At 35.4% G+C, this 27,249-nt stretch overlaps 1 long non-coding RNA gene across 1 annotated transcript in view; it reads right to left on the bottom strand.

Annotated features, from left to right (window-relative positions):
* Positions 1–27,249, bottom strand: part of LOC130708446 (uncharacterized) — a 1,343,207-nt gene that overhangs the window by 185,588 nt on the left and 1,130,370 nt on the right. Inside the window, exon 8 of the long non-coding RNA XR_009008660.1 lies at positions 359–392. This is a non-coding gene — a long non-coding RNA (uncharacterized LOC130708446). The remainder of the gene's footprint in view (positions 1–358; positions 393–27,249) is intronic.

Here is a 27,249-nt window from a genome sequence, read left to right as displayed (position 1 = left end):
CTTTAAAAGACATTCTACTGCCTCTGATAGCATGAACATTTGTATGTTTTCTCAGGGTCATCCCTGGGCAAGCAGATGGGACAAGAGAAATGGAAAACATTTGGAAAACAGTAGCCATTCCTAGGCTCCTGGTATAAGTGTACAGGAGGCTCTCTGATTTCTAATTTTGGCTCAGATCAGAAGAAAAAAGGTAAGGGTTACATCCTTGAAAAAAAGCTCAGTCTACTCTAGGGCACACCTGACTTTCAATCCATTTAAGTGCTCACATTTTTATGGGTTTTAAAGGTGACATAAATCCCTTTGAATCTTAGAATGAAAAACACTCAATGCAGATTTGAGAAGAGAAAAACCAACTTACCACAGTAGTTCAGTTAGTTGGCAGGCACCATCATCTGAAACAACAAAAACATATTTGGATATGACAATCATAAAAACTACCAAACTTTTCAAATTGTCTTAAAACACATACTGTGAATTTATATACAGAAGCAAAATTAAATAAGCAATGAAAATACCTTGTCTGATCTAAATCATTTAGTTTTTTTCAGAAGAAAGTGTTTCATCCCCACTATATTAGGTCCAAATTAGATACCTGGTTGTTTTTCAAAATCTTTTGTATACACACACTGGTATATGTATATTTCACATTTTCTTCTGGTGTTCAAGTTTAAAAGGTAGGCAGAAATAGAGAGTCTCCTGTATAATACAATCTTGGTTCTGACATGAATGCAATCATGACACACTTATCCAAATACACAGCTCTGATAATGCCATATAAATTAGTTCACTGAGCTCAAAAATTATCTCTATTGTCTATACAGAAAAAAGCTTAAGTATTTACCACAGTGCTCAGCAGCTTTAGTCAGCTTCTCCTATTCTCCCTAAGAGTCTCTCCCCAAATTCTCCAATACATCCTCCTTCTACTTTTCAAGTTGATCTCCCACTATTTTCCCTTGAGCTGTGTCCTCACACCCTATATTAAACATGTACTTTCTTTTCTTTAACAATATTTTAATTTGCCTTTTCTTCTGCCTCAATATTCTTTCTACCCATTCTTTAGGTCCACCTCAAATAACGTCTCTTCAGTGAAGCTTGTCTTGATGCCCAAAGAAGGAATGAGTCTTCTTTTTCTAGGTTTTCCCACCATATTTTGTACCTTATAACCATCTTCTGTCATTTAAAAGAATAGTTGCATTGTACCTGTTTCTGCTAATAAAGCTTTAATTTTAAAGGACTATTAATATCTATTATGAATGAAACACTTTAGTTTCATGAAAAAACAAATTAAGGAATTGAAGAAAATTTCCTCTCTTGATAAATGACTTTTTAGGCAAGTTCTTTAATACTTTTTATACCATATGGGAATACATTTTCTCTTTTTTTGTAATTTTTAAAAAAAGCATTTCTTTTTGCTGGTTTGAATTTTGTATGGAAAGGTGATAATACTTACTAGACCTCTATTAGCACTGCATATGTTTGAAATTAGTGTTTTGAAGAACAGTGACACATTTGCCTTCAACCATGAACATGGTCACCCCAGAAGCAAGACTGACATTAGTAGCATAATCTTAGGGAAAAAAAAAATCTCTTTATGCAGAATGAAATGATAACATTGCCTTGTTGGTAATTTTTTTACTTCTGGCCAAGTTAATTATGTCAGATCAGACTGCCTATATGAAGCATGCAGGTGTATTACACATTCACAATATCTCATCCTTCATTCTCCTTCTGGGCCCACAATCACTTTGGGCTTCAAAATATTGGAAAAGAGTTCTGTGCAATTGCTCATATCAGGGTTTCTTTTCTCTTTTCCCTAGATGATTATAACTTGGCTATCCATCTATTTTATTAAAGACTTTCTTATTGTTTTCAAACAACATATTAAATATCCCGAAAAAGTACCATTGAATTGAATAATTAAATTTTAAATTACAGATGTAAACATTTTAATGTGGATATTTAAAATAAGAGCAATGTTTCTTCATTTGGTGAGAGGGAGAACTTTATTAGATTCTTTGTACCTAAAACTAGAATGTGATATTTCATCTTCAGAATTATGCGTTCTTTATTCCAACCCTCTACAGTTCTTTTCATAGGAAGAACAAAGGTATAACACATAATTAAGAAAAAATATATATATATATTTTAAAATTGTGATTCAGGGAATCTCCTAAAGGAAAATAATACTCAGTAATTGAACATGCGTTGATAGTCTGAGTCTACAACCAGGTCATTAGTGGACACTTTCCCCTACAAGTGTCAAAGTTACCAAAGTGTTTTAGCATGAGTAAATAAGATATCATTATGGAAGTACCTTCAGAAATACTAATAAAAATGAATTTTTATTCAATTGCGTTTAGATATAATTATTAATATCTGGCAACCTATATGACTTTGATTTCCTTAAAAAATAGAGTGTGGACTTTACATACTAGTTGATTGGGGCTGGCACTTGTAGATAAGGAAACAAAAAAATGTCAATGGTAAGCACCCTGGAATTTATTGTTGCCTTGTTCTTCTGTGCCAGACGTAATGCAAATATAGCTGGGCTAGGAACTTCAGGGATGGATGGCTTCCTGAGAATAATGATCTGATGGTAGTCTCCTGTTTCATTCAGAAGACAACCAAAATTTAACAAAGAAAATCCCATTAGAAGGAAATGTTTAGCAGGGAATGTTCTCATTGATATCTGTTCCAGGGATATGTCAACAAAGATTTTCTTTCACATGAGTGGAATTGCCAAAGAACAGGACCAATCAAAATCTCTAATTCTATTGAATAGTACCAGAAATATTTTCAATTATCTGTAATTTCTAATATTTTCATCTGACTAATTCACTACCTTTGTTTATCCATATTTTCTATCTTTCTTTCCTCCCTCCCTTCTTTTTGTCAAATATATTTTCCATTCCCTTTTTTTCTTCTGCATTTTGATCAGGTCCTGAGAATGGCATCCATAAAATATGGAAATCCTTCCACATAAAACAGATAACTTACTAAGTGTATAACTAATTGATGGAGAAGAAAGAAGATTCTATCAAAAACTTTAGAACTTTTGTTTTGACTCTGGAGTTGCTGGCACAAGTGTGAGGATGGAGTCATCCCAAATAAAATGGTTTATGGGTAGCACATGCACCTATATATATTTTTTTCTTAAAAGAAGTTTTCTGAAGACTTTTCATATGCAAATTTATTCAAATAGCATTTACAATTACCATCCACCTCTCCATATCTGACCATTTAATTCTCATAAAGGGCATCTATTTTCTATAAAAGAATCCCAGTGTTTGAATGCAGGAACAGAATACTAAATTGGATATAATTCCAGTATTGTGATCATATTATTTGTTAGAAAACGAAGTGAAGAATAAATTAAATATGTATTACTGCCTTCTCTGTATATCTCTATAAGCAGGTGGTAGGAATAAGCCAGTTATTTCTGTATTTACTTGTAGAACCAATTATAGAAATAATTATGAAAACAAATGCAAATAGGTACTGACTCCGGGCATAGAAAATTATTTTAGCAATGAAATTCCTGAGTCCCAATAACATCACTGAAACACATGCCTGCATATATAATGCGTACATATCATATGTATCTCTATCTATCTTTGACATACATATACACACACACACATATACATATATAGATACAGATATATACGTAGGTGGCCAGAGGAATTCTCCTTTCTAATTTCATTAGATTTTCTCTTAGCATTTCCTTTTCTTCATACCAAAACTCCAGTCTTCATTTTTCATATCATTCATGAGCAAGTGCAGGACTTGAGCAGAAGTGACAGAAGATGATGGTAACAGGGAAAGGAACCAAGAGTGAAAGGGAATTGGTATGACTAAGCCTCACTACATATATTCCATAAACAGCCCCTGAGCCAAAGCCCAGAATAGACTTCTTTATTAAAAAAAAAAAAAAAAAAAAGGCTAAACATTAGGTTTTACTTTTTTCTCCTGAAGTACAAATTACTCTTATTTTGGTTAAAATTAATTGTGAATTCTTTATCTTTACTTACAGAGCTAGGTAAAAATACAAATTAAAGTAGCTCCATTTTGGTCAAAAAGATGCATCAGATATTGTAAACCAACAACAATCTCACTACAAAAAACTTTAGAAAACTGGATAAAATATAACAAATATTCTTTGAATCATATAACTGAGCAAAATATATTAAGGAGATCTTCAGCGGCCAAAATTAAAGAAAGAAGTAGAAATGACTGGTATGGAGTCACTGATTTTTTGGCTCTCTGGGACATTTACCAGTCTTAGCCAAGAGCCTTGGGATTTCAAGGACATGATATTAAAATGTCTCTCATGAAAATTTCTCACACAGGTGTGGGGTTTGAAATGGTACTATTGACAAGGGCAGAGAAATTCCACAAATAGAATTTAACAAAAAACTATTCCCAGGCTTGTACCTTATGCAGTCAATTTCCAAATTTCTCTGGAAGGGCACAGCCTCAACAAAAAGCAGTTAGGAATTACAAATATAAAGCTCTGCTAAGCAAGAGCTCAAATCTATAATTATAAAACACATGAGCAAATCTTGAGTGAGAGTAAGTAAAAGAAATAAAGAGCAAGATTAGAAACACCAAAATTATTCATATGATAGAATAACTAAATACTGATTCTGAAATAGTTGTTTAAAATTATTAAAAATGAAAGATGGGAGAGAAAATATATGAAAGAAACAAGACGTTGTTTAAAAAGACAGTCTTCAATGAGTACCAATTATAGATTTGGAAATAAAACATAATTACTGAAACTAAGTACATAAACATATATTAAACACAGCTAAAGAATCAATTAGATAATAGAACTAAAGAAATTATCCATAATATTGCCAGAAAACCAAAGAAGAAAAAGGTCACAAGAAAGAGCACATGAGATATAAAAAACTGGCTGAAATGGTCCAACATTTGTCTAATAGGAACCAGAAAAAGAATGGGGAGAAGTAATCTCAAAGCAGTAATATATGAAAAATGTTCAAGAATTGTGATATCATATATATATATATATATATATATATATATATATATATATAATATATATATATGTATGTTGTAAATCTCTTCTCCCTCTCTCCCTCTCTTCAGGAAGTTAAATAAATGCCAAACAAGATAAATCTGGGAACTATATTCAGTATCCTTTGATAAACCATAATGGAAATGAATATGAAAAGGAATATATCTATGTATAACTGAATCACTTTGCTGTACAGCAGAAATTAACACATTGTAAATAAACTATACTTCAGTAAAATTTTTAAAAATATTTAAAAAAAGATAAATCCAATGAAATCTACCTCACGAGCAAACATATAAATGCAAACTTAAAAACAGCAAGAAGATAAAATAGGTATTAAACAGGAGCAAATTTGGTTTACACCACATTTTTCAACAGGAGTAGTAGAAGTTTGCACCTCGAAAGTACTAAAAGAAAGAAACTTATTACAGATGGCTTTATATATATATATATATGCTAATTTATTAAAGTTAAGGGAGATATTTTCAGACAAAAAGCCATTAGCTTCTACCATGTACTTTTACTAAGGGTAATCCAAGGGATATAATAAAGGAAGAAGTAAACTGAATTCATAACAAAGAGAGATGTAAGGAAGAATGGTGAGTAATGAAACTGATACATAGAGGTAAATCTATAAAAACATAACTGGGTAAAAATATGATAATATAGTAATGTTAATAATCAATTTTGGGGTAAATTAAACCAAAATGACTGGAAGTACTGGACATCTATAACTTGCAAAATGCTGGCGGGAGGTTTTATAATTATAGTATTCTGAAGTTCTTATATTATTGGGGAGAAGGTTGAAGACATTTATTAGCTTTATACTTTAAATGAGGTACAAGCACTAAAACTTAAAGCTAAAAAAGAACTTAAAGCTAGAAGGTATAAGATCCAAATTTATTAAGAAGAAAAAACAAAAACTACCAAAAAAGAGAAATATTATGTATAGAATTAACTGAGTAAATTAAAAGCTCAAAACAAAATGATATAAATAAATACAAATATATCAGTAACCATAATAAATGTGTTGGTTTACAACCTTCGGAGTTCCCCAGGTGAAATTTGACATTGGCCCCCATACACAGAGGGCAGGGACAGACCAAGAAAGAGGCAGGCCACTTCCGAGTGGCAGGTAGCAGTTTTAATACACAAGGGAACTTACATACCAGGCTTGTCTTGGGCGGCCACAAGATGAGTAGATCTCCACACCAACCCTACAGAATCTTAAGTTTATATAGAGGCCTTCCCAGGATTCAGTCACATGTACAGTCCAGAGGGTCTCAACAGCACAGTACTATCTCAAGGTTGTGTCCTTGAAATGCAAATGAACTTAAATGCTAGTTGAACACAGAAATTCTCTTACCCTCCTTTCCTTCTTCCCAGGATTGTATTACCCTTCCTCATCACCTCTTGTCACCACCAGTAGTATCTACTTACTCTTCTCCCAGTTCTACCAAAGAACAGGTCAGTCTCAAAGGTTCTCCTCTGTCCAATGTTTTCCAAACAAACAAAGCTATTTTATAATTTTTTAAGGGCTTTTACTTCTAGAAGTAGATAGGAAAGAAAGAAAAGGGACGATTATCAAAAATATAAGTAGCAACGGAAAAAGCTCTTAGTTTCATCTAGGGTGACCAACTTGTCCTGATTTTAAAACTGAAAGTCTCAAGTCCAAGTCCCAGATCCAAGGAATCCACCCTTCACAATAGTCCCAGTAAACTAGGATTGTTGGTTTCTCGAGATTTTTAGCTAACCTCTGGTATGTGTCATGTCCTTAGAATATAAAGGACTATAGATTTTTACTTTTTTGTCCCCTCTTTTTGCCCTTTCTTTCAGCTTTTGAGGCCCCTGCCTTTTCACTATACACACCTCCAGGCATTTCCATAAAAAAACCGTCCTTCTCACCACTCTTTTTTTTTTTTTTTTTTTTTTTAAAGACTGTATTTTTTTTTATTTTTATTTATTTATTTATTTTTAATTTATGGCTATGTTGGGTCTTCGTTTCTGTGCGAGGGCTTTCTCTAGTTGTGGCAAGTGGGGGCCACTCTTCATCGCTGTGCGTGGGCCTCTCACTATCGCGGCCTCTCTTGTTGCGGAGCACAGGCTCCAGACACGCAGGCTCAGTAATTGTGGCTCACGGGCCTAGTTGCTCCATGGCATGTGGGATCTTCCCAGACCAGGGCTCGAAGCCGTGTCCCCTGCATTAGCAGGCAGATTCTCAACCACTGCGCCACCAGGGAAGCCCCTTCTCGCCACTCTTATTCAAATAGTTTTGGAAGTCCTAGCCACAGCAATCAGAGAAGAAAAAGAAATAAAAGGAATACAAATTGGAAAAGAAGAAGTAAAACTGTCACTGTTTGTAGATGACATGATAATATACATAGAGAATCCTAAAGATGCCACCAGAAAACTACTAGAACTAACCAATGAATTTGGTAAGGTTTCAGGATACAAAATTAATTGACAGAAATCTCTGGCATTCCTATACACCAACAATGAAAAATCAGAAAGAGAAATTAAGGAAACACTCCCATTTACCATAGAAACAAAAAGAATAACTAGGAATAAACCTGCCTAAGGAGGCAAAAGACTTGTACTCAGAAAACTAAAACACTGATGAAAGAAACAAAGATGACATAAACAGATAGAGAGATATACCATGTTCTCGGATTGGAAGAATCAATATTGTGAAAATGACTATACTACCCAAAGCAATCTACAGGTTCAATGCAATCCCTATCAAACTACCACTGGCATTCTTCACAAAATTAGAACAAAAAATTTTACAATTTGAATGGAAACACAAAAGACCCCAAATAGCCAAAGCAATCTTGAGAACGAAAAACAGTTGGAGGAATCAGGCTCCCCGACTTCAAACTATACCACAAAGCTACAGCAATCAAGAAAGTATGATACTGGCACAAAAACAGAAATATAGATCAATGGTACAAGATAGAATGCCCAGAGATAAACCCACAGACATATGGGCACGTACTTTATGACAAAGGAGGCAAGAACATACAATGGAGAAAAGAGAGCCTCTTCAATAAGTGGTGCTGGGAAAACTGGACAGCTACATGTAAAAGAGTGAAATTAGAACACTCCCTAACACCATACACAAAAATAAACTCAAAATGGATTAAAGACTTAAATGTAAGACCAGACACTATAAAACTCTTAGAGGAAAACATAGGAAAAACATTCTTTGACATAAACCACAGCAAGATCTTTTTTGACCCACCTCCTAGAGAAATGGAAATAAAAACAAAAATAAACAAATGGGACTTAATTAAACTTAAAAGCTTTTGCACAGCAAAGGAAACCATAAACAAGACAAAAAGACAACCCTCAGAATGGGAGAAAATATTTGCAAATGAAACAACAGACAAAGGTTTAATATCCAAAATATACAAACAGCTCATGGAGCTCAATATCAAAAAAAATAAACAATTCAGTTAAAAAATGGGCAGAAGACCTAAATAGACATTTCACCAAGGAAGACATACATCTGGCCAAGAGGCACATGAAAAGATGCTCAGCATCACTAACTATTAGAGAAATGCAAATCAAAACTACAGAGAGGTATCACCTCATGCCGGTCAGAATGGCCATTATCAAAAAATCTAGAAACAATAAATGCTGGAAAGGGTGTGGTGAAAAGGGAACCCTCTTGCACTGTTGGTGGGAATGAAAACTGATACAACCACTATGGAGAACAGTATGGAGGTTCCTTAAAAAACTAAAAATAGAACTACCATATGATCCAGCAATCCCACTACTGGGCATATACCCTAAGAAAACCATAATTCAAAAAGAGTCATGTACCACAATGCTCATTGCAGCACTATTTACAATAGCCAGGACATGGAACCAACCTAAATGTCCATTGACAGATGAATGGATAAAGAAGATGTGGCACATATATACAGTGGAATATTACTCATCCATAAAAAGATACGAAATTGAGTTATTTGTAGTGAGGTGGATGGACCTAGAGAGTATCATACAGAGTGAAGTAAGTCAGAAAGAGAAAAACAAATACCGTATGCTAACACATATATATGGGATCAAAAAAAAAAAAAAAGGTACTGATGAACCTAGTTGCAGGGCAGGAATAAAGAGACAGACATCGAAAATGGACTTGAGGACATGGGGTGGGAGGGTGAAGCTGGGGCGAAGTGAGAGTAGCATCAACATACATATACTACCGAATGTAAAATAGCCAGCTGGTGGGAAGCAGCAGCATAGCACAGGGAGATTGGCTTGGCTCCGTGCTTCGTGATGGACCTAGAGGCGTGGGATAGGGAGGATGGGAGGGTGGCTCAAGAGGGAGGGGATATGGGGCCAGAGGTGTATGCATATGGTTGATTCGCTTTGTTACGCAACAGAAACTAACACTGTAATGTGAAGAAATTATACTCCAATAAAGACCTATTAAAAAAAAAAAAAGACTGTCCTGTGGCTCCCTGTTCCCTTATTTAAATACTTTACCTTATAAAAAATACTTCAACCATGTGATAAATCCAGTAAGTCCACAATTGTGTAGTATCAAGCCAATGTCAAAACAGTGGGTTAAAATGAGTAAGGAACAATTTATTCGTTAAGTTTTTCTTTACTCATTCACTAAAGAAATATTTTGAACACTTATTAAAAATATTTTTAGCATCTACTGTATGTTGTGCACTGTTCTAGGCACTAGGGATATGGTGGTAACCACATGGACATGTTCCCTCCTTACATTTTGCAGCATAAGAGAGGTAAGGGGGAGAAAGACTAGAAGCCAAATGACAAATAAAAGAGTGAAGTAATTTAAGACAATGAGCAAAATGAAGAACATAAAACAAGTGATATGGTTCAGAGGAGAAATACTTTATTTATTTATTTAAATTTTGGCTGTGTTGGATCTTCGTTGCTGTGCGCGGGCTTTCTCTAGTTGCGGTGAGCGGGGGCTACTCTTCGTTGCAGTGCACGGGCTTCTCATTGCGGTGGCTTTTCTTGTTGCAAAGCACGGGCTCTAGGCACACAGGCTTCAGTAGTTGTGGTGCTCGGGCTTAGCTGCTCCGCGGCATGTGGGATCTTCCCAGGCCAGGGCTCGAACCCGTGTCCCCTGAATTGTTAGCCGGATTCCCAACCACTGCACCACCCGGGAAGCCCCAGAGGAAAAACACTTTAGATTAGATGGTCCGGTCTGACTAACACAGAGCAAGACAGCAGATAAGAGGATACACTATTTGTATAAAGGAATAATGAACACATAAGCCTTGTGTGAACTTAATATTCAAGAAACAGGAAGAAAGTCAATGTAACTGCAGTCTCAAGAGTAAAAAACAGTGGTGAAAGCTAAAATTAGAGATGTGGGTGGGAGCCAGATCATGGACTGCGTGGTAGGTCATTGCTAAGAGGTTTGGATTATATTTTCAGGGCAATGGGAAGTCACTGGAGGGGTTTAAACAAGTAGAGTGACATTACCTGATTTTGTTTTACACATGCTTAGGGCTACTCTGAAGACATGGAAAGCAGAGGCATAAGTAAAAACTGAGAGATCAGCTTTGAAACTTGCCAGGCAAGAGCTTCTGGTGATTTAGCTTAAAGTATATGCAGGGATGGAGAAAACTGGATAGATCTGGGATCTATTTTGGTGGTAGAGCCAACAAGATTTGCTCATGGATTGGATTTGGAAAGTGAGTAAAAGAAAGAGATGATGGATGATTGCTGGTTTGGGATTTTAGTAACTGAGTGTTTATGCTATTTATTGAGAAAGGCAAGACTGGTGGAGAGTACAGGTTTAGGGATGTGTGTATCAGCTGTGATGCTTCTATTTTAGACACAGTAGGCTGAGGTTTTTCTTAGTTATGTGAGTATAAATGTCAAGCAGGAAGTTGGATGTGGAAGTCTGTAGTTCAGTGGGGAGGTTATGGCTAGAGATGCACGTTGGGAATCATACAGATGGCATCTAAGGTATGGAAATCAGAGAGTGTGTCAGAGCAAAGAGTAGAAGGCTTAGGCCAGAGCGCCTAGGGAACCCCAACATTAAGAGTGAGAATTGAAGACAGATTACAGTCAAGTTCTGTAGGGCTTAGCTAGAGAGGAGGATTTAATTGAGTCTTTACCAAGTCTCTGCTTAATGCCACATTCTGTGCTAGGCATCCTAATGAACAAAATTGACTCCTGTCTCATCTGCCTTATGGTTTAGAGTCCATAAAACTATGTTTCTTCCTCTACATTTCTGTATTCACAAAAACATCCCAGTGGCCCTCTAATGGTTTGTCAATTTCAACCAACTCTTTATCATTCAAGTACCAAGCATTTCTTACAATCACTCCCCTTCATATCCTCCCAATTCCTTTCAAAAATCTAAAACCCACAGCTTAGGTGTGTAGGAAAAAAAAATGGCACTATGATATTGTTTTTCCTTGAACTACACATTTCAGGAAAAGGAGATACAACAAATTCACAATGTAGTTGCGACTTAATATTATTCTATTCAATTTATTTGATCCTATCTTTTTCCTAAATTATAACTGAGCAACATGGGGAATTGCAATGACTTCTTCAAGAAGAATGATTTAGGTGTTGGACTCTCAGATTTCTTGAGTGCTACCAATCATCAGAGAAGCTGCAGGCAAAGCAACAATGTACACCTAACACCAGTAGAAGAAATAACGAAAATCATTAGAAGTCCTTTAATCCTAAAGAAACTACTTAGATAGACAAGACTTGAAACAAATTTCACAGGCAGTGTCTTGCTCCAGGGCATGTTTTATAACATTAGCCTGGGTAAATATGCTTCAGTTTCAATTAATAAAATTGTAAATTCAGGATCTATGCTTTAGCAAAGTTGCAGTTTGGGTTTATGCAATGTTAAACTATTATTTGCTAAGGCTAAATAAAGCTGTAAATTAACATACTCTCCGAAATACTTTAACATGGTTGGTGCAAAATTGAAATTTTATCCTGTAACTCTGGGGAGACAGTTGCTAAACAAAAGGCATTTTAAACTATATTCATCATTGTCTTCATCAAATTTTTTTTTTCTTCCAATACTGAAATCATTTTTAATGTAACTTTTGGAAATTGTATTGATGTTTGTTCTTTGGCTTTTCTCTTTCTTGAGATAATTCTTAATTTGCTAACACATTGCTAACACTACAGCTTTACATATTTTCTACATGTTTAACCTGTCCTAAAAAAAGTAGCAAATTTGCTATCTAATTTTGCTATTCTTTCCATGTACATTAAAAATGCATTCTTTGGATAACTTTGGTTTGGAATATGGAGTGCTAATGTAAAATTTACTTTTGCACTCTATTTAGAGGAGTAAAATATATTGAGAAGACTGAATAACGAAAACAGGATTTTAAGGAGAATGTTCACACACCTAAGAAGGCAGATATTTTTAAAACGTATTAAAATTACTCTCTGAAAATTGCCACTGCCAAGAAAGGACCAATCATCGTTCAGGCCATTGCCTTGATTCGGGGCTGGGACAGCTGAAACCAGACATTTTATTGTCTCTTTCTCTGAAGTAGAAGTCTTAGAACATCAAACTTAAATAAACACTGAGCTTTGGTACCATTCAATGAAGTAAATAAACTGAATGAATAGAAGAAGGAAGAGGTGGAAGGAGAAAGTTTTGTGGTTGAAAAATGAGCCTTTAAATATTATTAAGAAAACTATGATTCTATATAACAAGAAAAATCCATAATGTATAAATTAATGTTTTTCAAATATGTACATTCCCGGTATCCTGCATCCCTGGCTTTGTTCATGGGTCTGTTTCTTCACTTTCCCTGTATTAGAGCTGTAGAATCTGGTAGCTTGGTGGGAACATGAGGAAGTGGTACTAACATGTAAATATTTAAACTGCAATCTCTGTTTACTCTTCCTTCATATCTATTTCCCCACAATGAGCGCCACAATTAATATATAATTTCCTCTAAGAACAAACTCTGTCCTCTTTACCTCTTCTTTCCCTGATTTCTACTCAAGGGCAGTTGCCAGTATGTAGTTCAACGTTCGCCATAAAATTTACTGCGTTTTCTTGAAATACCCTCTGTTCTATAGTGAATAAACTCAACTTTTCTATTCAATATAAAGTTCTACCTTTTCACTAAAATCAAGGCTTCTACTCACAATATTCACTCATTTTTTTCAGTGGAGCCCACCTCCCTCCCCCAACAATTCCAAATCCTCTTCCCTCCTAGGAGAAGGATTTGATACACGATTGAGTTTTCAATACCACTCCCCAGAGTAAGGGGATTAAGGCAAGTCTGTGAGACCATGAAGCAGGTAGTAAAATTACAAAAGAATGTTTCAGTATAAAAGAGACTTTGCCAAAGCTAGACACTTAAGGAAGGAGTCTACAGGGAGGGAGAATGATTAATGTGTAAGTTTCTAGGGGAGATAAGAGGGGATAGGGTTGAGGAACAGTAACCTTGAAAAAATATCTGATATGAACTCTTTCCTCTCCATTTCAAAATATTCCCAATATCATTCACTTGTTCTCTTTCTTACATCTGTTGCAGAGGAAGCCTGAGGTCAATTTGATGATTATCAAACACAAGATTGCAAAGTCTCAATTAATGTGACTTGTTTTTGAAATTGCTTAATAATTGAAAATACTTTCTTTTATTAACTCTTCTCTTTACTGCCTTCCAAAGCAACGGTATTTTTCTGCTTTTTCTTTATTGTAATGCTAAATAAAAATTTGAGCTCTGGAGCTAGAGAAATTAGATTTAAATCAAGAATTTGTCACTAGCTAACTCTGTGCTCTTGAGAAAACTAACAAATTACTTAATCTCTCTGGACCTCAATTCTCTCACCTATAAATGGGAATAATAATGGCATTTATTTCATAAAATACTATTTTTGTGCAGATTAGATAAGCTTGGCACAGAATCGGCTTGAGAATATTGTAATGAACTTTGCACAATGCCATTCCTCAGTCAAACACTCCTCCTTGTGTTCCTTCTTTCCTTTCTTCCAGTTATTATGTCTAACATTTCTCTAACATCTCTTCTATTCCCCTTTTCGTACCTCTTTATTCCTCCCAAAATAAGAATTGTCCAAGACCTTGGATTCATCTTATTATTTTAACAGCCTTTTCTTTGGCAGATGTATCCATTACCATGGCTTCAACGTTCAGAGGGGCTTCTCATCTAGACATTCCACTGTCACCAGAGTCACATCACTCAAGATGACATTCGTATCCTATGTGCAGCCTTTCACCTGGTTTTCCCTACTTTTATTACTCCTGTTTCCCTCCAACTTAAAATTGCAGTCAATCTTTGCTTCTCTTTCTCTTTCATCACCACATACAAAACAAGTATTTTCATGTTCTTGTTTAACCTTTACTATCTCTCCTCTTTATTCTCACCGCCACCATTTTAGTTCATGCCCTTATTACCTGACTTCAAACACCATAAATTGACTTATTTCTGAAATTTAAATAAATGAATCATGGAGGATGTCTGATTTTGTGTCTGGCTTTTCCTACTCAATATTATGTTTGAGAATCAACCATGATGATGTGTATGGCAGTAGTTTATCTTCATTACTGTGTAGAATTCCAGTATATGAATATACAATGACTTATTCATCCATTCATCTGTTGATGATATTTAGGCTGATTCCACTTTAAGATGATTATGAATAATGGTTCTATAAACACACTTATACATGTTTTGTGGTGATACACAATTCTGTTGGATATATGCACAGAGAAGGCATAAGCATCAAATACACAGAAAAGACATTCCATGAAATAAAAGTGGCTACCTCTGGGTGGTGATGGGATATGAGGAATTTTTTGCCTTATTCTAAGTTTTCTACAATAAAGAAATTTAGAAATTGGTATACCAAAGTTACTTAGAATATGAGTTCTGGCATCAAAAAGCCTGATTCAAACACTAGTGCCACTACTTATCTCCTCTTATTTTATTAATTTTATTACTATTTTATTTCAAGTTACTTAACCCTGCTGAAGTTCAGTTCTTCACTTGCTCATCTGTAAAATTGGGGAATCAGAGCATCTCCCTCCTAGAATTGTTGTAAGGAATAAAATACCTAACCCACGAACACTCAGTCCAGTTCATGGAAAAAGTAATCATCCAGTAAGGGACTGCATTATTCATAGGGATTGTTATTATTATATTTAATACAATATTTTATAAATATAATAATATTTAAATATAAATATAGTTATACTTATAAAAAGAGAACACTGTTTTCCCTTTCATAATTTTTGTCTTGTGAAATTTGGGTTAGAAATATAGAAAAATTTATAGGGTAGTAATTTAAAGTAAGTACTGGAGGAATCAGAAGAATATTTATTTTTATTGACATAAGTATAGGGTAGCAAACTATCTGTAGATTAAGCTACCTAGAGGTGGGGCCGTAAATCTATGAACCAAAACCACCAGAGTAACACTGGCAGTAGGAAGAGAAAAAAAAAAAAAAGGGAATTTATGGTATCAGTGTACTGATTGAATCATTACTGATGCTTCTCATGTTTCTTTTTATATATATATATAAATATTCTGACAGCAAAGGAAATGATTATATGTGCAAATTGGGTATCCCTTTCTTAAAATTTTAGATCAGCTGGGACTACACTCAACTGAACCAGCAAAATCTAAAACAAATAAAACACCATTTGTAAGAAAGCACTTAAGAAAATCATAAGTATGACAAGCAATTTTTGCCAACTCGTATTGCTCATCTATGATTCTAAAACGTATGTGTTGCGTTTACAAATGTGTTCTTATTGAGATTCATACCTGCATTGCTTGTTTGTTCAGAGTAATAGAAAATTATAATAAAATGGAATCTTACCACCACTCTCAATTTGGGGATTCATTTCAATTAAAAAAAGAAAATGAAAGAATAATTTTCATCAGCTTCTGCTTATTTCTCAGTAAATGCTGTGATAAAATATTAAAAAAAAAAAAACTAGTACAGATCTTCCTAGATTTATGATGAGGTTACAACCTAATAGAGCCTCATTAAGTTGAAAATACTGCAAATTAAAAAGGCATTTACTACACCTAACCTCTCAAACATCAAAGCTAAGCCTGGTCTACCTTAAACATACTCAGAACACTTACAGCAGCCTATAGTTGGACAATGTCATCTAACACAAAGGCTGTTTTATAATAAAGTGTTGAGCACCTCAGGTAATTTATTGAATACTGTACTGAAAGTGAAGAACAGAATGGTTGTATGGGAACAGAATGCTTGTTAAGTGTATTGATGGTTTCCCCTCATGATTGCTTGGCTGATTGGGAGCTGAGGCTGGCTGCCCTGCACAGCGTCATGAGAGCGTATCACGCTGCCCATCGCTAGCCCGGGAAAAGATCAAAATGTAAGGTGTGCTTCTACTGAATATGTACCACTTTCACACCATCGTAAAGTGGAAAAATCATAAGTCAAACCATCATCATTTGGGGACCGTCTGTATTATATTGAAAAACATTATGTTAAGGAAAAACAGAGATTTGGGGTTTTAGAAAGAGCCCAGGTTGAAAATCAACACACTGTTTATTGATATTTGACTTTGGGTTAGTTTCCTCATTTGTAGAAAGGAATGATCGTGAGGATTAAAGGGAAAAAAAAAGAACATAAAATATCCTCACACTGCTTGACACAAAATAGGTCTTCAGGAATATTATGTTTCTCGTCCCTTATCACTCTGTTTTAAAGTATTTCCTTCTAAGTAATAGAAATTTCCCAATTTTGATATTTTATCTGACTCATTAGAGACTTCTTTTTTTTGATACCACTCATTATATCCCAAAATATATTAGGGCCTTTAAATCAAGAGATTTATTTATCAAGAGAGTCAGAGACTATAATTCCTTAGACCAAAACTTAGACATAGCTTTTATAAGTATACATTTTCTGAAATGTATCTCTACTCCACTCTAGAATATGCTTATCTAACAAGATAAGTGTGCATGATTATCATATCAGGCTTTCTGATTTTCATACAAAGATGAATATACACATACTGAACTTGTCTCAGTATATTATTCCCACAGTATTTTTTCTAAAGTCAGTATTATTCTACCTGTGATATTATATTATGTACTTGTCCACTCCTACCACAGATATAGTCATCTAAAACAATACCCAATAGCAATTTTTAAGTTACATTTTTTCAAAGAACGTATCAGTTTTTAACTTGAGGTAATATTTTATGCGTCTGAATCATATTTGAGCTTCTCCAAGTCTGTGTTCTTGGGACACTACTAGCAATATGATCCATTAAGGTAAGATGGAAATCCTTTATCAATAGAAATATAAGGCAGTAATGATACAGTCTTTTTTAGAAGTCAGAAAAAGCCCTATTAAACTAATTCAAGACCAGTAACACATCTCGTGAGTTAACAGAAGCAAATTCCAGAAAGATTTGAAAGAGACTGCCACAACTAACTAAGAGCACATTAACACTTCTATAAAGCCCCCTCCCCCGCCCCAGTAGAAATGAACTCACAATATAAAAATTACAAACAAAAGGAGTAAAGGAACCAACCATAAGGGAGAAATCAGTAGATGCAGGAAGTAAAATTTTACATTCCAAGAAAATAATAGAAAAGCCCAGGACTGATTATCTCAAATCCTAATAGACTCCTAGGGAAGCAGTTGATTTTCAAATTTAACAGACGACTGGCTCTCAAACATTTTATTCCATATATAAACATATATTTCAGGTTAAAAAAATCCTAAGGTTTCAAATATTTCATTTTTGGCATACATAATATAGTCAAAAAAGAGGAAAAACTTCTGCCTAATATTGGTTCCAAATCAAAGATTTTATATAAAAGTATATGAACGATTGAAATGTAATGTCTTGGCCTCCCTGACTCCCATCTTTTGCTACCTGCAAGAGGAAAATATGAAAATAGAAAAAACTCATTTAAAAAAATCTGTTGTCAAACACATTTGTGACACACTGTGTAGTACAGCACAATGAAAATTACAGTAAGGTTCACTAAGCAGCCTTATACAAATTCAGTAAGTGCTAGATTTCTTTAGAGACAACGTCAGTTGTTTAGATAAATGAAGTGGCTTCTAGATGAGAGGTTACTGGCACAAATCAATACACTGAAATATGCATTCAGGCCATATGGTATTTCAGTAATGGGTGCTTAGAATTCAGTACATAGCACTGCTATAAATCACAAGCAGAAATTATATTAAAAGAAAGTTAGTTCTGTGATCTGAACTCAGAAATCAATGGAAATGTATACCAAAAATAAGAGGCTTTTAGATATGTATGTCAAAAGAAAAATGATTTGTGTCATTGCCACTCATAATTCATATTTTTGTTTCCTATGTCCAGTTGAAGGTGGATTTTTTCCATGTCTCCATTTCCTTACACAGACAACCTTTAAAGTACATAAGAATTCCACATGGGGAAGAAATCCACACATCCTTATTAAAAATATAGGAAGTGCAAAATTCAGAGTCACCAGAACCTGGATAAGAAAATCCTTGACTTGCTGGAGGGATATTTTGTGATGGGGCGACCATAACTGCAGGTACATAGTGGGCAGAATACGATTAAGTTAGGATGAAACTGGGTAAGAGAGGAGCTAAATGGTCAATTATAAGAGTTTAGAAGTGATAGGGTAAGAGGAAAACAGGGAGCTCTAGGGATTACTGACGGGGCAAAAGACACTATAAAACAACCGTGATCCTTGTTAATTGAAGCTGTACTTTTACATCTATCTATCTATCTGCATACACACATTCACTCTAGACTTGTATCATTACCAATATTTACTATTGTCTTTTAGAACTATGTTTACCACACATCAGGGGACCCCAAATGCATGCTTGCATACACGTGCATGTTCATACACAAAAGAAGCATATTCAGCATAGTTCTGTAACCACAATCATGCTATGAGCAGAGCTGCTGTGATAAGCTGACTGATAATGTTCAGTGACCTAAATTGGAGCTTAGAATAAGTGTAGGTGCATGCATGCCTTAATCAAATGAAAAGTAGGCCAGATATATATGTTTACTTTTTTTTAACCACAGCTGAGAAACCTTTTTTGGCGTGTGTGTGCTTGCATGTGTGTGTGACTGTAAAAATAAATAAACCATTACCCTGAAAAAGAAATGAACCATAAGGTTGGTTTCTATCAAAATAGACATGAAATGGATTAAAAATTAAACTCCAGACTGGGACATATTTTGTGTTTCTTTTCAATTCCCAATAATGCATTAGGATATACAGTAAAATCCCTGAGAATATGTGACACTGCCTGTCCTTTTCTCGATAATCAGTGCAGGGTTGAGAACAAAATCTTGTCTCATGGAATTATGCCTTCTAAGATTAACACACAAATACAAAATAATTTCTAAGCTAGCAAACACATGTTATTTTCTTCAGAATTTTGACCATTTTCTGTGGGTTTGTGTAGAAATAATCCCCATAAATATCATCATCAATATCTAGAACTGTCCAAACGAAAGCAGCCAATTATACTATTTCTCTAAAGTTTGGTAGAATATCATACAATGCTACTCACTACACGAGCATCATTGAGATCATTAAACCTGAAGCAGAAATGCCTTTTGCTAACGTTGTTAAAATAAGAGCAAAATCATCATGTGTTGCCAAGTTGAAATGGGGTAAATGCCTTCTGATGCCTAAGGAAAGGAGTGAAGCCCATGGACATCTGAATGGAGGGGGATGGAAGCCCTGTGTGTTAGACTGACAATGTTTAGTGTTTTAAATTAACCGAAGTATTCACAACAACACAAAAGAATGTCAACACTGTGCAGAAAATGATCCCTAGGGAATGAAATGTGAGTGTTTGAAAAGGTTCTCTAGGTAAGGAAATAAAATACTAAATTTATAATGAGCCGATGTCACTGCAGGGAAAATGGACAAAAGAAATCTCTTAAAGCAACCCTGTCATTTTACAGGTGAAGAAACAGAGGCCAGGAGAAGGTAAGTGAACTATAACAGGGCTGGCTAGTGAATCCATGTTTTCTGAGCATAATTCACTGGTTCTTTCTTCTGGACCTGAGTGTCCTCACAAGCAAAGGATACAGTCAAAGGGAGATTATACAGCCAAATTTCAGATATAACTCAATTTTATCCCCAAATCATGCAGGTACTAGGTATTTTTCTTTTCCTTCTTTCTTTTTTCTTTGGCCAGAATTACCTACAATCTATTTCTGTTTTACAAATAGAAATTTCACTCACTTTTGTACCTTAGTAAATAAGCCTTATTTCATATTATAACATATTCATTTTTTCTAAATTTGATATTTGTGGCTTTGTAGCAAGGGACAAGGATCATATGAGCACCTCAAACACCCTGACCCATTGCAACTGTTGCTTTATTTTCTACATCACTATCACTTTATTTCCCTTTGCCAAGACTGCAGCCGCTGCGGCCGTCTTCTCAGCATCCAGCCCTCAAAGGTTTGGGCTTGGATACAGACTCTCATCTCCCTAATGAAAGTATTACTATTTCGATCTATTCCCTTCTTTAGTCAACTCCCTTTCATGTTTCCCACAGTTTTGGGCCACTCTTGTTGAAGCTCCTGTCACATGCTAGTCACTTCAGGAAGATGCTTTAGGCTCTCTCACTCTACCCTCAAATTTATCTTCATCCACACCTATCTTCACCCTCTTAAATACGATTTTTTCTTACATTTATTCCTCTCAGAGAACCTCACAGACTTCTCTGTTCTTATGTAACATTCCCCAAGAGAACCTATATTTTCCCACATACCTTCAAGTTTTTGATAAGGTAATCTAATAAATTGATGGGCTCTGATGGACAAAAGTGTTAGCAATCTCTGGGACCATTTTCGCACTCTCTCAAAACCTTCTGAACGTAGCACCTTCAAACAGAGGACTGAACCTCACTGAGGATATTTCAGGAGAGGAAAGACCCGTTGAGGAATTTCAGTTTCAGCAGTGCGGCGTAACAATGTACCTCGTATGCTACCAACATGCATCAGATACTCCATCCTGATGTAGCATGATAATTTCATGCAGCCATTTGTGATGGGAAGGTCATTTTGAGCAAACAAGTTATAAAATACCTTGAAGCATTTGGCTTTAACTCATGTTTCCACATTTAGTTGGTTACTAATTAAAAAAAGAAACAATCGGCACAAATAAAATAAAACAGAACCCTATTATAGTTGACTATGTGGTCAGAATTTTAGTTATGGCAAGGCTATTCATCACTCTGAAAAATAAGGCAAAATTAGAAATTATCACAGATATAAATTATCTGTTCAGATAAAAGCTGTGATGGTCATATGACATGATTGTTTTCCAACTCAAATTTGGTTGTAATCTTGGCTTTGTTCTTTTTTACTTTGTGACCTTGGTCAAAGTATTTAATTTCTTTGAGTTTTGATTTCTTTATATGTAAAATGGGGGAGGGAGGGAGGGAGGATATCTACCTCTAAGATTGTTATGAGGATTAAATTAGATAACATTTTTAAAGTAGTTAAGCACACTGTGTGGCATATCACGGACCCTTAACAAATGACAGGTTTTCTTATTATATTTTAGTAGTTTGTTCTTTACAAGTAGTTATATAATCACTAATACCAATGTGATTCTGGACTTCAGGAGACTAATCCACATTTATAAAACTGAAAGAGTTTTAAGGGAAATAATGGAATTTTCCCTTAAAACATTTTTCCCACCTGTTTTAGAAATGGGTATTGCATAGCTCTATTGAGAATTCACCTCCTATTATTTAAAACAATGTTTGATTGGATTCAAACTACCTTCCAACATCTTCTCAAAAGACAATCCAAACTCTTCAATTATCTTTTTCACATACATCTCAAAAAGTATTTTGAGTGCCTGAAAGCCTATAATTCTTTTCCCCTAAAGTTTTGAATTCCATCTGATGAAGATATTACACTATGTGAAGTACCACCATGTCACAGAAACAATAGTTTAAATTAACCTCTTACTGCCTTCAGTCAGGTTCTTTCTTTTCTTCATAAAAGTTAATTTAATGCTTTTGAAAGAAGCAAGATTGGCAGGAATGGAGAATTAAGGCCTTTACGTCACAAAATAGGCACTGACTGGAATGAGTAACAATATTCTTAAAATTGTTGGCTATTACAGAACCTCAAATACATTTAGAGAAGAAGTGCCTTAAGGGAGTGATGGTAATTGAGTCTTGCTGCGCCATTCAGCATGGACACATCCTAGGGATGATAATTAGAGCTATTCAACATGGCAAGTGTTGGATTTTAATTAAAAAAATCATGACTGTCATCATCTCTTTGATACATTATGTAGCAGAGATCAGAACCACTGTGTAAGATTACATGGAGGAAAGGGTTTTGTCTGGACAACTGCCCTCAAAAGTTTCAAAATGAGAAACTCTAATCTAAAGCTATTCTTTTATTAAACAAATACTAATTAGGTAGTACCATCTGCCAGTTTCTTTTTTCCTCTAGGCACTGGGTATAAGACAGGTTTGACCCCTGCTTTCCTGGAGTTTAATGGAAAGGGGGAAAGATTTGAAACAAAAAAATATGAAAATTTAAAAGATAATTTCAGATTCAGGGCTGGCCTCATGGGCAGATAACCTGTGCAGTCACATAGGGCCCTGCCTTTAAAAGGGCCTCAAACTTAGTTTAATTAGTGCCAATTGCCTTCCTGAAATTCTTAGTAATTTTTTTTTTTTTAATAATTGGAGAAATTTATTTATTTATTTATTTATGGCTGTGTTGGGTCTTCGTTTCTGTGCAAGGGCTTTCTCTAGTTGTGGCAAGCGGGGGCCACTCTTCATCGCGGTGCGCGGGCCTCTCACTATCACGGCCTCTCGTTGCGGAGCACAGGCTCCAGACGCGCAGGCTCAGTAATTGTGGCTCACGGGCCCAGTTGCTCCGCGGCATGTGGGATCTTCCCAGACCAGGGCTCGAACCCGTGTCCCCTGCATTCGCAGGCAGATTCTCAACCACTGCATCACCAGGGAAGCCCTCTTAGTAATTTTTAACAAGGGGCCTGCGTTTTCATTTTGTCCTGGACTCTGCCAATTTTGTAGCCAGTCTTGTTCAGATAGTAACAAGTGTTATAAAGGAAATAAAACAAAGTAATGAGAGAGAGAAAGACAGGGGTCATGAGTCACAAAACTACTTTAGATAGGAGTCCACAAAGGCCTTTCTGATGAGGTGACTGATGAGCCATGAATTACAATATTTACCAAATTAATGCATCTCACACACTGAGAAGAGCCTGTACTGAATCAAATTCAACAGATACTAATTTAACACCTATTCTGTGCAAGAAGCCATCAGATAACTCTTTAAGGAACAGTAGGACACAGTTTGTGTTCCTGGTAAATTTGAAATGAAAAAAAAAAAGTACACAGGGAGTTCTCAATAAGCTCTTCAAGAGACGCTCAGAAATATGAGGATTCCAGAGGTGGAAGATATCACTAAAGTTTGGGACAATAAGAGAAGCCTTTTAAAAGGGGCGGGGGGGGGGATAGGATTTCTTTGCCACAGTTAGTAGGGTGGGTGGAGTAGGGAGACTTCTTCACCAGCTAGAAGAAATAGCAAAATTGAAGGCTCAGAGGCAACCAGAGTGAATATGAGGTAATAGTAAATAGTGCTTAAAAGCATAGCTATGGTATAGAATGGATGGAGGAAAATGTTTACAAAAAAACAACTCTGGGTGCATTCTTATGTCTTATTTTTTTCTTTTCATTTTCACTTAATAAACTGCTAAGTCCTATTGATTCTATTTTCTAAATATCTCTTGAGTGCATTGCCTCTACTCTGACCATCCTCTCATTTCTACATGACTGCATCAGCTTTCCCAGTGGTCTGTCTCCAGTTAGGCCTCTTCCCCAGATCAGTTCTCCTCCTCCCAGTCAGAGGACACCTTCTTAAAAGAAAATCTGATCATGTCACTCTTGGGTTTGACACCTTTCAAAGCAGAGTTATGAGGGGATAAGCCCTGATTCTGAAATCAGGCAGAACAGGATTTGAATCTTGCCTCTTACACTTACCAGTTGTGCTATGTAAATGAGTTTTTTAGCCTCTCTGGTCCTCAGTATCCTCATAGGGAGGTTGTGCTGATTAAATAAAATAATGTATGCAAAGGGATAACACTGCCTGGTTAACAGAGAGAACACTCAGTAATTGTAATTGCTGTCAGGATGAAGTCAAATTCCTTTGTGTGGCGTTTAAGGCCCTAAATCAACCAACTTTTGTCATTCCTTGCCTTATTCTACACGTCCATGTCCACAGCACTCAGCTACATGATATGCTCTCCCTTTTCCCCACGATGTTTACATGCTGGGCCTTCTCCCAGGAATGCTTCTTTTCTGCTAGCTATTTGTCTCATTCCTTCAATCTATTGTTGTCATTCCCATTTGATAAGCATGAAAACTCATACCCTGATTAGTCCAAAGACTTTTCAAAGTCACACAGTAAGCAGCAGAACAAAGCCCTAAACCAGTTCAAATTAGTACAAATCCTGTGCTCCTTTCCCTGTATTTTTTGTCTCACAAGTTTCAGATATTCTCTGGGAAAAGGTTTACTTTTTTAAAAAAATAAAATTGTTCCCCAAATATGTACTTTGTCTGCTGCCCTTGCAGTTTCCTGTCTTTTTCCCCTCACTGAGAATTAATATGGGTTTCCACAGACAGCTTCCTTATGTCACGTAAGATCAGAAAGCAAGCAAATAAACAAAAATCTGACATGCCCTACTGCTACCAAGAATAATCTTCAATTTGGGGATGAATGGATCTATTATCCCATTCTTTGGGGGAACGTGAGACAGCCATTTTCCAGTAGCACTTGCTTCAACCATAAAAACTACTGCCATTTTGAAGGCATTTGGGGAAAGCTGTCACATATAAAAATTTTAATGGGATGCTAATCTGCTTGGTAAAATTAAAGTTTTAATCTTAAAATCTGAGCTAAAGTAAATTTAGATTGATATAGATTCACTCCACAAACATCAATAATTTTCCATTATGTTAAAATCAATCCCAATTTTACATGCAAACAGCAGATTCAAGTAAAAACCTCCGAGGTTGGTATTCTACCAAAAACATACTTATTTTGGATCTCTGTAAAAACAGCTGCATGTTCTTACTAAGAAGAGCACCGTTTAGCTTTGATGCCTCCATTCCTAGAAAAATCCAGTTCATACTTTCCAATTAGCCATCACAAGTGGTTTGCTGTTAGACAGTCACAGGGGGAGAAAAAAAAAGAAGAAAATCAAATGAATCCGGAGGGACAATTGGATTCAAAAAATTATGTTCACTATAAAACTGAATTAAAAGCACATGAAACTATCTGGAAGTGGCATACATTTATAGTGCTATATAATATGCTTCTCTATCTTAGAGAACAGCTGAATTTAGAAAGTTGTTTAACCACTGCAAAACTCTAGTTTCCTCATCTATAAAATGAGAACAACGTCAGCCTTGCTCACTCTTCAGAAATTGTGTGAGGATTAAATGAAATAGTCAATATGAAAACACTTTGAATATATACATACTAATCAACTATAATGTGATATCACTTCACACTGGGAAAGGGACATACATCCTTCAACTCTCTTTCCAACTGCTTAAAAAAAAAAAAAACCCTTAGGTCCTCTGATTATCACTTGAATTGTTTGCCTTACCTGGAATGTTTTTTTGTTTCCTGTCCATCAAAATCTTTTAAAAAATTAATTTCCTCCATGAAAAATTCTCTGAGACCTAGAGCCTTTGCTTATCTCCCTCTCAACTAAAAATCCTTATCTTAAATGTGTACAAGTGAATCTTTTCAAGTCCATGCTTGTTAGTCTTGTCACTCGCATCCAGTTTGCAAGCCCTTCAGAACAGAATGGCTTTCACGGTGCCTCCTGGTACAGGGCACAGCGCTGAACACAAAGGAAATGCTCAAGAGTGAATCGCTAAATGGATTCATTCACCCCTTGGGAAGGCTGACTGGCTTTTCTGTTTAGCCAACCTGATGGTTATTCATAGAATAAAATTTGTTCTGTCCAAAATTAATCTGTACCGAAGTTAGATATGTGGAGACCAACCAATATCAGAGAAAAGAGCCATATCTCGCTGGTTGTGTAACTGTTCAAGTTTCTTTTGCAGTTTCTATTTTTAACAATAAGAGCATTTATCTGAAGATCAATCTGCAATGAGAGACATTCATAAATGTGGAGACTCTGACATTAGACTGACCGTGGTTAATATCTGACATTTTCTAGTTATAAGCCACGCAACTTTTCAAAGTTACTTAGCTATTTTGTGTCGCAATTTCCTTATCTGTAAAATAGGGATTCTACTACAAATGAGATAGTGCATATCCTATTGGCTATGTGTTTTTAAGGTCTACATCAAAGCGTACTTGAGTGACTCACTCATTTACCCACTTGCTGCGTGTACATACACGGATTAAATATAGTCCTTGCTTTTGAGGACTCAAAGTGAAATCAAGTCTATAATTTGATTAGCAGTAATGAAGGTATGTTTGAACCAGACTGGTGTAGGAGTACAAGGAAAGAAATTATTAATTCTGCATGGAGCTTTAAAGGGAGATATGACAGAAGAGCCATTTAATTTGGGCTTTTACTTGGTGAGCGAGATTGTTCCAGTAAGTGGAAAAATGTTGTGGAGAATAAAAACACTTTCTAGGTAAGCAATTAATGAGCAGTAGGGTTTGACTTTGTAGAATGTTTTCTGCAAAAATCTAATTAGAACACACATATGAAGATACTGCAAGAGGATTCTATTGTAAAACTGGGTAAGCACAGCTTTATGAATTCTAAAAAAATGGCCCCTTATCTCACACATATGGTATATATATACATACTATATATACACACATATATAAAATACATATATATGTATATACACACATATATGTACATGTATATACATATATGATGTATAGTACATATATATCCAAATATTGTCATTACCATCCATCTCTAACATGACATACACCTTGAAAATGAAGACTTAGTCTCATTTTAAAAACGAGTAATATATTCAGATAACTAAAAGCTCTATAAAATTTAATCTATCAAGCTATTCCTAAACAAGAAAATAGAAGCAATAGTTGGGTTTTAAAATAGGTTATGACCTAATTATCTATTCATATTTAATAGAAATTCTGTAGAGTTATTTTAATGACACTTCAATAGTTATTTCTGAGTTCCTTGATAAGTGAAATTAAT

Source organism: Balaenoptera acutorostrata, chromosome 6 (genome assembly GCF_949987535.1).
Source record: "Balaenoptera acutorostrata chromosome 6, mBalAcu1.1, whole genome shotgun sequence".
Lineage (NCBI taxonomy): Eukaryota > Metazoa > Chordata > Mammalia > Artiodactyla > Balaenopteridae > Balaenoptera > Balaenoptera acutorostrata.
The sequence above is the reverse complement of the archived record's forward strand: the minus strand, read 5'-3'. Positions and strand labels throughout refer to the sequence as shown.